A 4,751-nucleotide genomic window follows, 5' to 3' on the forward strand; every position below is an offset into this window, starting at 1 on the left:
TAGTGTGTGTGTGTGCGCACGCTCTATGGAACTGGCATAAAGGATGTTAAAATTAGTCTAAATTAGTCTAAATTAAATAAAAATTCATCCATTCATCATTCTGAACAGGCGGTGTTTGATTAGAAACTCTTTCTGAACTCTGGTGCTCTGAAACATCTCTGCTTCCATTTTCAGCTGTTTTTATTCTCAATAACATCAAATCATCCATCCATCCAAATCGTGGTCCTGTTGGACCACCAAAGGACAAACACTTTCCATTTAGCATGGACAAAAAACCCCAAATCCTGTTTAGCAATGAAGCTGTGGGGAGAGTTTGAGGAGCATTTTTGAGGAACACGCTGCCATATTGGGTCCAAGCTGCTGGGGTTTTTGTTGTTTCCAGGTGAATCGGGGGGCAGCGGCGTTACCGCCTGTCTCTGCCCCCCATCTCTCCCCGTGGTCGTGGTCACGCCGGGCATCTTTACTGGTCCCGTTTTAAACAGGTTCTGTTGGGAACAGGTGTTCTCCAGAACTGTATTTCAGGCTGCTGTGCTGAAGGGCTGTTTTCAGTAGCAATAGAGCCAGAGTGTGCCTGCTTCATATGAACCCCCCCAGGCCGTGCTTTCCTCCTGGCTGAGCCATAATCAGCTCTGGATGGACTGGTTCACGCTTGGACTGAGTCAAGATTTGATAGCTTGACTGATTCTTAAGTTTTTGATCAAACCCCCATCTGCTGATTCCAGGAGATCTTTAAAGGATCTCAGAGCTTCAGATTTATGAAGCCTGCTCAGCCCCCGGCAGCGCTGATGATTGTTCTGAGAGGCGCTTGTGCTGGATATGACGCGATCCAACCACAAACACGTGACGTGTAGAGGAAGAAGAAGCGAAAGTGAAAGTTCTCAACTTCGGGCTCCATCTTGAGTGACCGAGCCCTGATGGAAAACCTCTAATATTCAGGTAGCATTTGGTTCTTTCACTGCTGCCGTCTCGAATCAATGCTCCGCTGCGAGATGCGGCTTAATAAGCTGCGTGTTCGCAATGAGCGTGCGCGTGTTTCGGACACACATTGCGGCTGGTCGACGGGAATGTTGTGACGGATGATCAAACTTTGTACCGTGTTTCCTCTAACTGCGTTTTCCGCTAACCCTGAGCCAACATTTTAGAGGCTGAGGAAGCACATTTTAATACTCACAATAAGTCGACAATATTATTTGCAGTTAGTGGACAAATCCACGGAAAGAGGGACACAAACGCGACAGTTTTAGCCTCCTCTCTTTGTCCCTCTACCAGGGGGACAATCAATCCTTTATTTAAAAAAGGAGAGTATGTAAAGAGGTAGAGATCAAGGCATTCCATTTTATTGTTTTAACAACTGGTTCTTTGTGGAATATGAATTTGTTATTATGGATTGATGAAATGTGTTCTGTTTTGAATGAAGCAGTCAAGAAAACGAAACGAAACCTAAACCCATGGTGTTTTCATATTTTTGGTCCTGTACATGTGGTCAGATAAGATTAGTCTGAGCAGAATTGGGTGTTTTTTGCCCTTTGCTGTGTGTCATCTATTCTATTCAGCATGTTGGGTTGCTTGACTTCTGTTGGGTTGTGGCAACTTGATCATCACTTCTGAGATATTGACACACCTTTTTCCTGAGGCTGGCTCCAATGCTGCCAACACACCTGGCCATGGATATGGTGGGACTTCTGTGATGAGTGGGGTCAGAGGTGGTGGACAAGCTCTGCTCCAAAACAAGCTTGCTAGATATGTTTGGGATCTCCTCCACCACAACCACCAGCTGCAACTAGTAGCTGTGCACGCCATGCAGAGTTTTGACCTCTAGGTCAGGCTACAGATGTTTTTTCCAGCACCATCATGTGTTTTTTTCCAATATATATGTGGCCTGTATGATGTACAGGGTGACATCATATAATAGATTTTGATGTGAATGAGCCGACAATACGTCATTGGACAGACCTCTGCTTGTGTTCATGCTGAGAATCATGTTCTTTAATCTTCTTTTCTGTGTCAGCAGACTGTTCCTGCTTAACCATTTAGACTCACATTTAAAAATGAGCGAATGTGTGATGGAAGAGGAAGAGAGAGCAGAGTCCACAGTGTCCAGCAGTGTGTCCAAGAAGAGCGACAGGTCCAAAGGGCACCCTATAAACTTCGGTATCGAACCTCAAGGCTCACCTTTAAAGTAAGGTTTTCTGAACCACAACTCTGCCTTAGAACATTTCACAACCATACAAAACATCATTTTGTGGGTATTAGCCTCGACTATCGTGAAAAATGAAATTCATCAGCTCTTTAAAATGAAATGGTGCACAGTCCTTTCACCATGTTGGCCTGTGGAAAACCAGTGTTGTCGGCCCGATGGACCAGCGTCCCCGTCGTTGCCGGACCACCGTTGGCCACCAGTTGGGTTTTGGGATCAAAGTGGGGGCGTTTCCTGTATCCGGTTCTCCTCAAGGATCCATGACTACAACATGTTGCTGCAAGTGCAGAGACGTTTGCTCTGGAAAGAACTTTAGAGCACATTCAGTGCTGCAGGATGAGGGGCTGGAAAAGGTGCCAGTTCTTTTCTCACTGCAGGGAACAGTTAAAAAAGCAGTTTAAACTCTGAAAACATGAAAATGATACAGAGACATCATTGATTTATTGATTCAGTTGTTAGCAAGAATGTATTATAAATGTTCCTGTTTGATAAAAATGCAGTGAATTGGGATTATTTAACTCCAACCTGTACAGATTATTTACCTTCATCACAGTCTCATCACTATTTCTGATGTTTCCTCAGGATGGACGAGGACAGAGCAGAGTCCACAGTACCCAGCTGTGTGTCCCTGAAGAGTGACCACTCCAAAGAAAATATAATAAACTTCAGAAGTTCAGAGGAAATGTAAGAAAACTAAAGCGTGATGATGTGTTTGTGTGACAGCTGTTAGTCACATTAACAGCAGCAGGTTGTGAGTTTATTATTGGAGATGTTTAACACTTAAACCTCAGACAGTCATATAGTTACAGACTTAATGTGAATATTGTTGATTAGAAACAAGAATCAGGTTTAAACTGGAAGATGAATTCAGACATAAATGCTGGAACAATATTGAGTCTTGATCAGGTTCTTTCATCCTATAAATCAAAGGACTAATAGAGATGTGTTTCATAGTGAGAGGGGGGAGCACATCCTATCAAACTGGGACCAGGCAGCTCCACCAGGAGAGTCCTCATGTTCACAATCTGGAAGCAGATCTGGAGATGCTGAAATGAAGCCCAAACAAAGTAAAATTGTTCAATATGAGATTTAATTTGTGATGTCATGAATTTGTAGTTGTGTTGATGATTTATTATAGATGGAAATCATTGGTTTACTTATTTTCAGGAGGTGATCTGCAGGAGGTGATAGAAGGTCATAAGATGAGTCTGAAGAGAAGATGTGAACATGTGACTGAAGGAACTCATGAAGCAGGAAGTGGAACCCTGCTGAACAAGATCTACACTGAGCTCTACATCACTGAGGGACAAAGTGAGGAGGTGGACACACAACATGAGGTGAGACAGCTTGAGAGAACCTCCAAGAAGAACATCCAGGACACTCCAATCAAGTGCCAGGACATCTTCAAAGTCTTATCTGAGCAACAGAGACACATCAGAGTGGTTCTGACCAACGGTGTCGCCGGCGTTGGAAAAACCTTCTCAGTGCAGAAGTTCAGTCTGGACTGGGCAGAAGGTTTGGAGAACCAAGACATCAGTCTGGTGCTTCCGCTCTCATGGAGGGAGCTGAACTTGATCAGAGATGAGCAGCACAGTCTTCTCTCACTGCTTCATGTTTTCCATCCAACATTACAGAAGATCAGAGCAGAAGATCTGACTGTCTGGAAACTTCTGTTCATCTTTGATGGCCTGGATGAAAGCAGATTTTCACTGGGTTTCAACAAGCATCAGGTCATCTCTGATGTCACACAAGTATCATCCGTTGGCGTGCTCCTGGTGAACCTCATCCAGGGGACCCTGCTTCCCTCAGCTCTCATCTGGATCACCTCCAGACCTGCAGCAGCCTATCAGATTCCTCCCTCGTGTGTTGACAGGATCACAGAAGTACGAGGCTTCACTGACTCCCAGAAGGAGGAGTACTTCAGGAGGAGGTTCAGTGATGACGATCTGTCCAAGAGAATCATCTCACACATCAAGGCCTCCAGGAGCCTCCACATCATGTGTCTGATCCCAGTTTTCTGCTGGATCACTGCTATAGTTCTGGAGGACATGATGACCAGAGACCAGAGAGGAGAGCTGCCCAAAACCCTGACTGACCTCTATTCACGCTTCCTGATGGTTCAGATAAAGAGGAAGAAGCAGAAGTATGGAGGAAAACAGAGACCAGAGGAACTGACTGAGGCTGATAAAGAACTCCTTCTGAAGTTGGGTCGGCTGGCATTTAAACATCTGAAGAAAGGAAACATCATGTTCTACTCAGAAGACCTGGAGAAATGTGGACTGGACGTCTCCGAGGTGTCGGTGTACTCAGGAGTTTCTACAGAGATCTTCAAAGGAGAGAGTGTGATCTTCCAGAAATCAGTCTACTGCTTTGTTCATCTGAGCATTCAGGAGTTTCTGGCTGCCGTCTACATGTTCCACCTTTACACCAGGAAAGACACAGTGGTTATAAATAACTTCCTAAAATTCTCGAAACCAAACCGCTTTTCCAGGTTAACATGGTTGTTTACAAATTACGATCCAGTCACATTTCTTGATGACTTCCTCAGGAGAGC

At 44.6% G+C, this 4,751-nt stretch overlaps 1 long non-coding RNA gene across 1 annotated transcript; it reads left to right on the plus strand.

Annotated features, from left to right (window-relative positions):
- Nucleotides 1-894: 894 nt before the first annotated feature.
- LOC115252063 (uncharacterized) lies at nt 895-2,841 on the plus strand. The gene is made up of 3 exons (XR_003890498.1): nt 895-936; nt 2,012-2,179; nt 2,780-2,841. It is a non-coding gene; the product is annotated as an uncharacterized lncRNA (long non-coding RNA).
- Nucleotides 2,842-4,751: the final 1,910 nt, after the last annotated feature.

The sequence above is a fragment of the Takifugu rubripes genome, chromosome 13, assembly GCF_901000725.2.
Source record: "Takifugu rubripes chromosome 13, fTakRub1.2, whole genome shotgun sequence".
Lineage (NCBI taxonomy): Eukaryota > Metazoa > Chordata > Actinopteri > Tetraodontiformes > Tetraodontidae > Takifugu > Takifugu rubripes.